General features: G+C 38.9%; 1 protein-coding gene across 2 annotated transcripts in view; it reads left to right on the forward strand.

Annotated features, from left to right (window-relative positions):
- Positions 1 to 41: 41 nt before the first annotated feature.
- The window catches only part of LOC121950942 (integrin beta-1-like), a 29,639-nt gene continuing 17,075 nt past the window's right edge, over positions 42 to 12,605 (forward strand). The window contains exon 1 of one of the 2 annotated variants that reach the window (XM_088085066.1): positions 42 to 376. The gene's annotated coding sequence lies outside the window, so the exon portion shown is untranslated. The remainder of the gene's footprint in view (positions 377 to 12,605) is intronic. The other variant, XM_088085067.1, reaches the window with a different exon arrangement.

Here is a 12,605-nt window from a genome sequence, read left to right on the forward strand (position 1 = left end):
GCTCTTCCTGTGTAGGCGGGGTCTAAGTAAGAAGTAGAGGTTTGTTGAGCTGGGGCATTAAAAAAACATCCAGCAGCACCGGAGCTGCGACTGTAACGTGTTTGGACGAGCCGGGGACTCTTCGCTTCTTATCAGTTTTTTTTATATAGCCCATATTTTATAAGTTTTAGTTTTCATACAGAGGCCGTTGACGTATGGTGAGCGGAAACGTTACGTCCTTGGCGGTGTGGTTTATTAGCTTAAACAAAGCGGACCCTTATAACAGTTTTAGCTAGTCTTCGCCTCAGTAGCCGTTTTTATTCCTCAAAAGAGGACGGTTTTTTCGGTCTAATGTTACTCTAAATCAACAGAGACGTCAGTACAGCATCAACACAAGGTGAGTGTCGTTATTTTAACCTACATATGTCAAATTTACCAGTGTGCCATGTTTTGGGCGAAAACACGAAACGACAAAAGGGGAGAAGCGAGGAATGCTTGTCTTCAGGGGCAAACTTTGGGTGTGGGTTAACGGTAACTTGCTAAGCTAGCTGTCGACATTTTTGTCAATTTCCTCATATAATACGGTTTTTTTCGACATCGTGACATGTGAAATGTTGGCATATTTTTACCAACATCTGAAGTCTGACCCCTTAATAAGTCTTCATCTGGGCTTTGTGCCGAAAGTAGGCCATTGAATTGGCCTTTGTATGACCAAAGAGGGCAGTATGGGTGGTTTAAAGTGTGAAAAGATCGTGTTTATCACTTCTGGATAACTATTAACACCACTATTACTTCATTCTTATGTCAAATATCATAGAAACTTTTACATATCTGAGCCTAATGGTGTTAACTTGCAAATGTCAATGTAAAAAAAGAAAACAATTCTCAATGTCGTTGTGAATTTTCTGCCCTCAAAGTGTTTTGTTAAACAACGCTGGCATTGTTGTCATATTGCTACAGTGGGTTATATTTTGGTTAAACCATAAGGAATGAATAAACAGTTAAGTGATTAATCTTTTACATGTACTACCCTAACTGCTACATTTTAAGTCTCCTCAAAGGATTTCTAGTTGCCTTTCTCTAGGCAACGATATAGCAAAAGGCTCAATAGTACACTATAAGAAAATTAGCACGTTTTTTGTATTGTGATGTCTTATCATCGTCTGATTTTTATTTTATTTTTTTTTACTAATGCTATCAAAACCATTAATCCGATTGTTTTTCCCATTTCCTGGAAAGTGAAGATTGTGTTTCAAAGCGACCTGGTTTTCCTAAGGAGTGCTCTTTAAGCACTCGAGTCCATCTGTCCGACCAGACTTTTTTCAATTTGTCAAAAAATACCTTTGCAGATGTCTTAAACATCTGTGTTTGTGCATGCAAGAAGGGAGCATCTGATTTAACCTACTCTAGACATTGCATACCTTTTTGGCAAAACATACATGATAAAGAAAGAAAAAAACATCACTTTGTAAGCCAAATTCGCAAACATTAGTGTGAAGTGTAATAGAAAACTGACACAACTCATAGCTGGACCCCAGCCTGGTCAAAGTGCATTATGGGTTGTATAAACTGTGGTTGAGGATACAGTGAGACCAAGAAGTCTTAAAGAAGGCCATATTGGTTAACCAGAATCAAGAGTCTCTTGTTCAGCCTTGCCCACAGCTCTGATTCAGGACTGTTGACTGTGCAGTATGTAAGTGGGACAAGATTGGTCTTGCCTACCTCTCTCGCTTACCCAGAGGAATTGCAGCCTGAGGGGGTGTTTTTTCCCCTATTGTTAATCTCAGGGAGAAGCTTGATTTGTTGAACTAGTAATCTGCGTTCACCAAGGCCTAATTTAGAGACATGGGAATAAAACGCCTTAGGTTAATTACTAGCCTGTCTGTGTTTATATACAGCATCATAATGACATAGCAACAGCATTGTATTGAGGTGAGAAAACACATGTCTGTGATGCTGTGCAGCGTGTATAGATGCAGATAATGCACACCAGGCCTAGTAATTGTAGACATGAGGGTAGACGTGTCTGTAGACTAGAGACGGCTCCCTGTAGATCAGTGACTCACTTCCCTTAGTTACATTGTTGTGATGTTAAAACAGAGCGAACAGTCCTCGGCTAGGAGTGTCCGGGGCAGTCTGAAGGGTCACTCAGCATTACTCAACTCTATTTGTCAGATATGAGTCATGAATGATCTGGCCAGGCGGATCATATAGGAAGGGTAGCCTATGTTTATAGATATATGATCATGGTTCAATCATTAGCTCTTTGTGGTACCATCTTTCTGTGGTAAAATGTTGGAAGTCATCACAACACAGGTATAAAAGTGCCAAATGTGCAGCAAGAAACAGGAGATCGACATATTTTAGGTCTCTCGTAAAAGTACAGAATATTAATGGTCATGGAAAACTAACCTGAAGAGAACAACATAAAAAGCACAGTATTAAGAAATAAATGATCAAATTTGTACAATACAAAAAAAGATTAATATAAAGGAGAAACAATTAACTATATTATATTATATTATATTAACATATACAAGGTGTATCTATATGGAATCCAGCCTTAGCATTTAATAGAAAGTGAGAGAGGAAACAGCATTTTAAAACTTGACCAAAGGGGTTTCAACAAGTTGCTTAGGGCCAAGATTGTGATCATACTCAATCTACATCAAACTGACCGAGTGAACTCTGGGTTCAGGTTGAAAAGGAGTGGAAAAAGCACCCCATATTTCAGTGACGTTGTTTTTTCCCGAGACATACTATGGGGCCAGTTCAGTTGGAATGCGTTATCTCATCTCTCGAGAGGGTTGGGAGATCGGGATCTCCTCCACATGACAGACAAACCCAAACAGGTCTTGCAATTTGTTCTACAGCTTAAAAGAATATGCAGCAGACTGACTTTAACTCTTTTCAGGAATAGTTTGCTAACTGCTGAGTGATAAACATATAGACAATTAGATTTGTTTGGATTTTTAAATGGCTTTTAGATAATAAAACAAATGTGACATGTTATTGCATGACATTTGCTCTTATTAATCACTCTACTTTTTTGCCACAGAAAGTTTAGGCTATGTCATTTTCATACTTTTACCTTATTGTCAGTTTTGGGATACTGGTAATGTATGAGTCTGGGATGTCAATGATTAATCCACTATTGATCAATTATCTGTCAATCAGGTCATAGCTGTTCAGATCAGTTTACTGAAAAAGAGGAGCCGCTGCAGCAAAGGGAGTGAAAGCAAATGTTCAGACGCAGTGCAATGAACGGTTAAGTTTCACTTTCACTGTGTCTGATGTTCTGTCTGTGCCCAGAATATGCTCTGTGTTTCAGGAGGAGCAGTGAGTAACTAAACACTCCAAAAGCGCAGCTAATAAAGGGCCCAGCTCCAAAAATAGGAAACCAGTACTTGGAGGTAGATGTGGGCCACCACAAAAAAATTAATATGTTAGAGACCCTACATTAACTTCACATTAAAAAAAAGGAAAAAAGGTCATTCTTCAAATCCTTGGTGTCTTTATTTCATAGCAAAAATAATTTCGATACTGGCCAAATTATTGTAGGAAAGGACAACAAAACATTTCCAATCATTCTATCAATCATTCTTTTTAGCCGACTGGATGTCAGCAGGGCAGAATATGTCCCTATGCTTTGTCTCTAAAACATAGATAAAGAGAAAGACTTTGCCTGGTAACAATCTAGTTTGGCAGCACTTTTAAACTGATGGTAGATGTCCGCTGGATAAAGAAGGCATTCCTTTTTGTAGGCTGGGTTTCCTTCAAACATGCTGCATTTGCAGTCAAAAGCGAGACGTTCTTCCTGATCTCTCAACAGCCTGTTAGGGAGGAAAGCAGTGACGGGGCGTGGTTTTAATTTAGGGAATGGATGTGGAGTCATGCTGAGTTGTTTGGGTGCCTAATGGACTGAGAGTGGACTGTGACTTTCTGCAGCATCTGGGGGCCAGCTGGCTCACCGGGTGGCAAACAGAGCTGGGGGGATGGGCACCCATCTCAATTTGTGGACGACCAGATGACCCAGCCACCGTAAAAAAAAGCTGACTTGTTTAGAATGCCATCTTTCACTTTGCCTGTTTTTTCGCAAGTTCTTGGCATTTCAGGGCAGCATTTATTATTGGATTATATCAGAATGCATGATGCATGTGACACAACAAGTTGTGTAGCTGTCAGATCCCTTAAACTAGATATGGAGGTTGTTGGGTTCATATTGTGAGTTGAGATGCATTACACAGTTTGAAAACTGTCCAAAAACAAGTGAAAATAAACAGATTAAAAAGTTGGAGGAGGAGGAAAAAAGTTTAGGAGGTGCGATAAACAAAGCTAGGGATGCACGATAATTGTTTTTTAAAACCGATACCGATAACCGATGACTTTCAGCTCCTAAAGGCCAATACCAATAACCGATAACCGATAACACACACATATACCTAAGATCATGAAATCAATACTATGAACAAAACCAAAAACAGGGAGGGCCTCATTCATTGCCTTTTCCATATTACGAGCATTATCTCGTAAGACAACATGCACCATCTCCTTCTTAATATTCCACCGCTGTAGCATAGCTAAAAAAGTCTGTTGAATCATTATACCTGTGTGTGATCCGGGCAGCTCCTGGGAGTGCAACGCCGCTCTGTACATTTTAAAGTCTGTATTTATCCACTGCGCGGTCAGACTCATGCTTACAGGGCTGACATCACAAGTCCATATATCCATGGTAAAGCTCATGTCTTTTACGTTGTTATCAATCAAAGTGTGAATACATTTGGCAATCGCATCATACTTAGCTGGAAGGCACACATCAGAAAAGTAGCGGCGGCTCGGCAATGTAAACCGTGGCTCCAAGTGATTAATCAGACGGGAAAAGCCTCTGTCCTCGACCAGGGTGAAGGGCTGGTCATCAAGCGCCTGTCTTCTTCGGAAACTTTGAAGAAGTCCCACACAATTGACGCCATGTTCTTTGTTTTCGTAGGCACGCTGCTGCATGCTGCATTCAAGGTGTAACGTAAATTCCCCCGTTCCCTCGTTTGCTAGTTGTTCTTTCGACCTTTTTAAGTTCATATTTCTATTTTTTATGTGTAACATGGAAAAATAGTGCGGATATCAATTTAAGTCAGCAACTACCAAAATTATGACAGAGTTAACAAGTTGTTTTCTGACGTCAGGGGGTATTCTTGATTTTTCCCAGTGAGAAAGAGATTTTCTGATTATGCCGACATCACGTGAACGCAGCATTCACTGCAGGCCATTCGGGTGTCATAGTGGGAACGAGGCACTGCCGTGCTGACAAAAATATATATGTTATCGGGGCTTTTCGTCATGATATTGGACTTATCGGAATTACGTCATAATTTCCTGTTATCGTCCCGATAATTATCGTCCCGATAGTTATCGTGCACCCCTCAACAAAGCCTAATGTGGAGCTGAACTCCTTTCCCAAAATCCAATTTCTAGAATCACCTCTTTAAAGATTATGTTAAATTACCAGGTGAAACGAGGCCCAATCTATCTTAAATAAGCATTGAATCAGTTCAGTTTGTGGTTGTCGGGATCACTGAATACCTAGAAATCCTAATATGAAAATTTCTCAAGGTAAATGTATAGTTTGTTGATGAATAGATGCTGCAGAGCAATACAATTCATTCTTGCATGTACACTTGTGGATAAAGCAAGGTGGATCGGTTTGAGTGAGGTCAATTTTCAAGATCTAATACCAAACATCATTCATTTGTGAGGATTTGATGCTTTTCTTATGTCACAAGAAAATGAACATCTCACTGTTTTTGAATGTCAGTTGCATGAATACAAGCAATTAGAAGATCTTGGGTTTTAGAAAATTGTAATGTTTTAAACAATATTTTACATTTTTGACCAAACAATGAATCAAGTGAATAATTTGCAGATTATTGATAATAAAAAAAGTAATTATTACACGCAGCCATAGCATATGTACACGGTCCCCTTCTCTCTTCTTTTACTTCTTTAGCTTCTTTACATCGAAAGATGCTTGGAATGAAGTATAGTATAGTACATTGGTTCCCAACTGGTCAAGACATGGAGTTCAGATTTCTACTTGGTCATTAGTTCAATGTTCAAATATTATAAATTACCACATATCCAGATTTATTTCACAAAATGTAAATAACAAGTTGGCTTAGAACACACAGAAATAAAACATGTTGCAAGAATAAACAGAAACATCACTTGAAAATCAAAGCTATGTAACTGATAGCATCTTTAATATCATTACTATTACTATTGTTGTTGTTGTTGTTGTTGTTATTGTTACTTTGGATATGTAAAATCTGTTGCATGAATGTCACCAAAAAAAGTCATGTTTTCAGTTACATTTAGTAATTGGGGGAAATTGTATGTAATCAGTTGCTTTTCAGTTATGTTTTTTTTTGTAAAATTGGTCTCGAATTTAATTCCAAGTGGCATTAAAAAGATCTTAAAGTCGTAAATCTAACGTGCTTGAAGCTGTAGGAACCCTGTGATGATGCGCAGTATGTAAGCAACAGCAAGTTAGGACCAAGGTGTTTGGTCAGAGTGCAGTTTTCTTTTCATGAGAAAGAAATTGAGCCATCGATCAAGGTTAGTGACGCAGGGTGTGGTTAACCTCCAACTGCATGAAACAAGGAACCACAGAGAAACCCGCTAGATATGTGGTTGCGTTTGCAGTTACTTCCAGTTTAATCTGTCTGCTGCATGCACCAAGATGAACCATGTGTATTAGCTATTTGTGTTTTTGTAGTGTTTCCCTAATCTTTTTCAGAATTCATTAGTTTAGCTGATTTCTCTTTTTTTGCACCAACACCATCTTGCATTGAAGTTGCACCCAAGAATGAAGGGCATTGTGAAACTGGCTTGTTTACTAGTGGTGAATTTTCAGCAGGGGAAGCAAAGCAGATTCAGCAGGAAGCTGATTCTGTTGTTTGTCTTGCTATAAAGATATTTGTCACAGGTGGATGTTGGGGGAGGTGCAGAAATATGCTTTTAATATTGTAGTGCTTCAAGTAAAATTCATGTTTTCATGTATGTTTCATGTTTCTCATTATAAAAGTTAGATAAGATAAAAAGTTAGATAGATAAAAAACCTGATTTAAGTCAAAATGTTTGTGACAACAGTACATATACCATAAACTCAACCACATGGAGAGACATTATTAGATCAATTTGTTGAACTGTGGTCACCCACAGTCGAAACATGGACTTTGTTAAAGATTACAGAACATTCACAGATGTGCCATGCCCCACCTTCAGACAACACAAGGCTTGTCTGTGTAAAGCTATAGGAGTTGCTGCAACAAATCAGAGGTGTCAGAAAGACAGATACTCAGTAGAGTTTATACATATATTTTCTTTTAATCAGACAGTGCAGCTCTTTTTTTTTAGTTGAACAACCCCCACACATTAGCTATATATTAACACATAGAAGCAAGGAAAAAAGTCTCATTAACTGACAGTCTATCAGCTAAGGACACTTCTGTGGCTGTATTAACCATAACTGTTATAAACACCTTATAAAGCTATTAGTGCAGTGTTTCATAGTATCAGTGAGTGGCCCTATCAGGAAGAACTCTCCTACCGCAGACTTTGCATAGTGCGTTTCCCATTTGATAACAGTCACAGGAAGAGAGAGGAAGGGGTAAACAATGATGGAGTGGTGACACATGTCTGCAATGTCACAGCACACATGTTCAGTTACTGCTTTCATGTATGATTGACATTGACCCTGACTTGGGAAAATCCCAAATGTATTTCCAGCTGGTGATCAAACTAACTAAAGCCTGGTGTCTGGCAGAGTAGCTGAGTGAGCCGTGTGCTTTTACTAACTTTTTCCTGAACAAACTATTCTGATTAATCTCCATAATGTTAATGTATATCACATACTCAACATCTAAACATTATAATCTATGAATTTATGTTGTAATTGAGTACATTTTCCAGAAATTCATTTTATAACTGTCTGTAAGTAACATAAATAAGATTATGATTTTTCTGACCTGTCTGAGACTGATGGTAGGCGGTGGACCATAACAAAAAGGCAAAGGATTGAGTTTCAGTCGGCTCTTCTGGGCAGCGGTTGGAAGAAACTCTTGATAAAACATTCGTTGAGGTCTGTGAAGCCCCCCACTGCTCATGTTGAAAGCTGGGCTATTGTATTGGTTTTTGGCAGGCAGGTAGTGTTTACACGATAAAACTACTCAACAGAAAAGCACAATGAGGGTTAGAAAAAAGAGATGAGAGATTCTCTCCCTGCTGCTGTGGCTGGTTTGATTTTGACACGTTTTGATTTATTTCTCTGGGAGGATATGATGTCTTGCCAGTGACCATACATCACTTGGAATTTTTGGGAAATACATGAATCTACAGTCAACAGAGCACAGTGCAATGTATAAGCCAGATTTTATCAGCCTGACCAGACTCGGTAGTTAGTAAAGAGTTTCTTTTAGCATTGGTCATGCTCATGACAGTTTGTCTTCACCATTCAGTAGCAAGTGATGTATTTGTTGAGCTGATGTCATTTTCAGTCATCACTGAAGATTTGGTTTGCTTGTGTGCTAGGAGCAGTTTTTCAAGCCGATTACTTATAAAAACCTGTGCAGCCATGCCAATTTCATCGCTTTTCTCCATTATTGTGGCAGTTTTCCTGTCCCCATTTTTCTAGCAGTGGCACAGGAAGAGGATGTTCCATTCTCATTCCAGACTGCAAAGCTTTTATTGGCATACTTATTTTTTTCTGACTAGTAAAACAGCTGTCAATGAGTACATCAGACCTATTTGAATTTCTGAAAAAAACTGAAAACAGAAGGTCAGTCAGAAGTTGTTGTTGTCTTGTCTAGTACATACACTTAATTTGAAATGTCCTCACTCTCTCAGACCAACTCGAGTCATCTTAATTATATCAGGCCCTTTACTGCATAACCTTTTCATATTTTTTTGTCTGGACTCTGAAAAACTTGGGCAGTGATCCTATAGCTTGAGGTTATGATGACTAGAATCTGAAAAAAGATAACTATGCAGCAGCTATTACCAATTCATCTGGCACTAATGTATATTAATGTATCTGTAATGTATAATGTCTAAATGTATCTCTTACTAGTTTTTTTAAAAAAATTTAAATCAAATTTCAGAAAAATAATCTAAAACCAGTTGCCTTAGTTGGTGTCTTCATATTACTAGTTGATATTAACATCAGTCTATAACCCAAAAATACACATGTATGATAAAGAAAAGCTGCAAATCCTCATATTTGCAAAAAAATGCCAGACTCATTACCCATCAGCAAAATTGTTATTTTTTATCAATAGACTTATCAATTAACTGTCCAGTTGTTTCAGATGAGGAGTAGGTAAACTATGCAAGACCCTGCTTTGTATTATTCCAGTCCATCGTGTCCATATTGAAGCATTTCCAGTCAAAACCAGTGTCTTGGTTAATGTACTTGTACTGGAAAGAGCTGAGCAGCTCTGGCTATTATCAACAGAGGTAGAATTGTAAATGAAAAATGGTGGCGCTAATGTTCAGCATCACAAGCACAAAGCATGTACCATCTCTGTCTTCTCGAGCCTGACCATACAAAGTCATGATTCGACACGGTGTACTCCTGTTACTCTAAATATTAGGCTCTCAGGTCTGTCATCACGACTACTCATAGACCATAGTTTCTGCCTGACGATAGAGAGGGGGTGTTCAAAGAGGAGGATGAGGAGGCTAGGACTTTGTAAAAGTATCTGCCTGCTATCATTAGTCACCCTGACTGTGAGAGAAGAAATGGCATGACCTCGTGTGTAGTTGAATGATTTTCTCAGCTGATATGTGGGAAAGATAAAGGCCAGTAGTTTTAACTGTGTGCCTCAGTATTGGGTCAAAAAAAAGAACATCAATGAGAGGCAGCTGCTGGTTCCTGTTCAGGTGTTGAAACATTAAGATAACTTTCTACCTGAGCCTGGACATGATCATGCGCTGCTCACGCAAGCAGCGCATGATGACTAACGCCGGATTTCCACCGCTTGCATGTGCGTTGCATTACGGCTCTGCTGCGGTTTTGCTCCTTGCTCCGGCATCCGTCAATCCCCACCGGTTGCGTTTTGAGTCCGGCACGGCATAGCACTGCCGGATCAGCTGGAGTGGTGAGACCGAGGAGATCGGTAATTACAGAATCACGCACATTACTGTATATCAGTACAGAAGGAAAAAAAAACTCCATTCACTCTCTGGGTTAATTTTAGTGATGCCGATTCACTCCCATAACTTCCAATAAGTTGCTCAACGCCATTTCCTTTCTATGGTTGTCCTTATAAAATGATGCGTGGTTCTATAAATAATTTTGTGGTATTCCACCTCCATAATTAGCTTCTCTTTGTCCGTGTTGCCGGTAATGACCTTTGAAAACTTCTGACCTGATGAATAAAGGCCTGGATCTGCTCATTTTGACGTTTTGTTGATGTAGTTAAGTGAAATACAATCTGCAAAAATTGGAGGCTTGTGTAGCTGAGACGAAGTTGATACGCAACGCAGAGGAACCAGTGGAAATTAACACATAGACTACAGTGTTATCTATTTTCTCCGTTTGCCGTGACGGAGCGGAGCCAGACCACACACAGATCTGGTGGAAATTAGGGCTAACTCACTGAGCTGCTGCAGAGCTGCCTGCTGCTATAACTACTGTATACCCACAATCAAAAGATTATAGTCCACTAAATTATGAAGCTGTGCAAGCCACTGTATTGTCAACAACACGGCAATGAAAGTACTTCACGATAAAAGGTGTTAAAAACTGAAGTCGAAAGAAACATTGTCAGAGGGCTTTTATTTTGAAATTTGAAAAGGAAAGGTTGAGTAAAACAGATATATTTGTAATTCTTTGTGTATGTAATGGGTATAGACATTAAAACTATATAAAAAAGGTAGTGTAATGTCAACATAATTGTTAAATGATCATTTTCACTGTATTTTTTCTGCATGATTTTTTCTGTCATGCAGAAAAAATCAGCAAGACTCCTGTGCTGCAGCAAAGCGACAGCCACGCTGCACCTGAGCAGTGGTGCTCATACGGGCACTATGGCTGCTTTAACCTGTAAACACAGGCGCCACATACAAAAACTGGAGCCAGTGTTAAGCCCATTATAAAAAGTGACAGGTATATTGTCTTGCATTGGACAAAATGTGGCGAAAGTATAACTAAACCAGAGGGACTTTGCGTGAAGAGGTCATTTAATAATTCTCTGTCCAATACATGAGATCAGAGATGCTACATTATGTAATAAAGATAAACACATTTGATTTGACTTTCTCTCTGATGAATTCACCACAAACCAACTGGCCTTCTTTTATAATCTTTTAACAGTTATAAAGGGCACTTTTACTACAGTCTGTTTTAAATTACACTTCATCAGTCTACCTCTGTCTGAAATTGCTATCAGCTCTTATCATCTGTGACGTTAGCTTTGTGGAAGCAGTGCTGTCTTTTATGTCTCTCCATGTCTTGTGAGACAGTGAAGTCTCCTCCTACAACGGTCATATAATAATTTAGTTATCACTTACTGAGAAAGTTATGAGACTTGCCACCACAGGTCTTATTGTTCTGTTGAATTATCTAATTTATGTCTTTGATAAAGCTTTGGCAATAACCAAAGAGCTGCTGTAAACAAAGAAAAAGCTAAAAGGTTGGGAGGTGTACTTAATATTTTATTCAGAGTAGATGTTATAGCAAGCCTCTTTGCAAAGATATCATGCCCCAAGATCATTACCACAAATGCCAGTGCCTCCCTAATGTGACACAAAGGCATAAAGGACCCTGAATGCCTCCCAGTCTGTCAGCTCCCTGTAATTTGCATTCTGAGCCCCAGCGTGATAAACATAGCTGTACTTCAGGAATGTTGGGGAGGAGCCCTAATAGTGCAGAAAGTCTTTGCAGTTGGTGTTGGTTTGAATTTAATAATAATCATCTTGCTGGGTGTGTTGAATGCTGAACATTTGTGTCCATGTTTCCACAAGTTCTTCAGGAAGTGTAAAGGGAAAATGCCCATTGATCAACAGAAAATTATTTCCATCTGTTGCCTCTGGCCAGATGTTAAAATGCACCTAAAAATTCAAATAAAAATTACATTTGGCTCAACTGTTAATGTTCATTTTGCATCTCCCACTACTCAACATATCTCTCAGCCTGCCATTTTGTTTTGTCTGACACGTTTTTTTTCCCCACTCAGCAGTATGATAACTATTACTAAAGCACTTAAGGGAAACTCAAATTGAGGTTGGCCATTAGGCCCAGTTTCACAGGATGTGGTTGTTTTTGCAGATGTATGTACCCTCTGAACCACAGCACTGCAGCAAACACATCACTGAACATTTCACTGAGCATTTCGCATATACCTATAGGGTTCCCACAGTATTCAGTTTCCTGGAAAAGTTCCGAAATTAGAAAAATTGTTTTCCAGGCATGGAAATTGTTTGGAATCAACAGAATGTTTTGGGAAAGTTTTTAATATAGGATGTTGTTTAAATTGTGTTCATAAAAATCCCCAAACACATGTAATGTCATGCAAAAATATGGCCATTGTATTACTAATTTAAAATCTAGTGCTGTGCTGTATGGCCATTGA

This window comes from Plectropomus leopardus, chromosome 12 (assembly GCF_026936395.1).
Source record: "Plectropomus leopardus strain MGB_pleo_1.0 chromosome 12, ASM2693639v1, whole genome shotgun sequence".
Lineage (NCBI taxonomy): Eukaryota > Metazoa > Chordata > Actinopteri > Perciformes > Serranidae > Plectropomus > Plectropomus leopardus.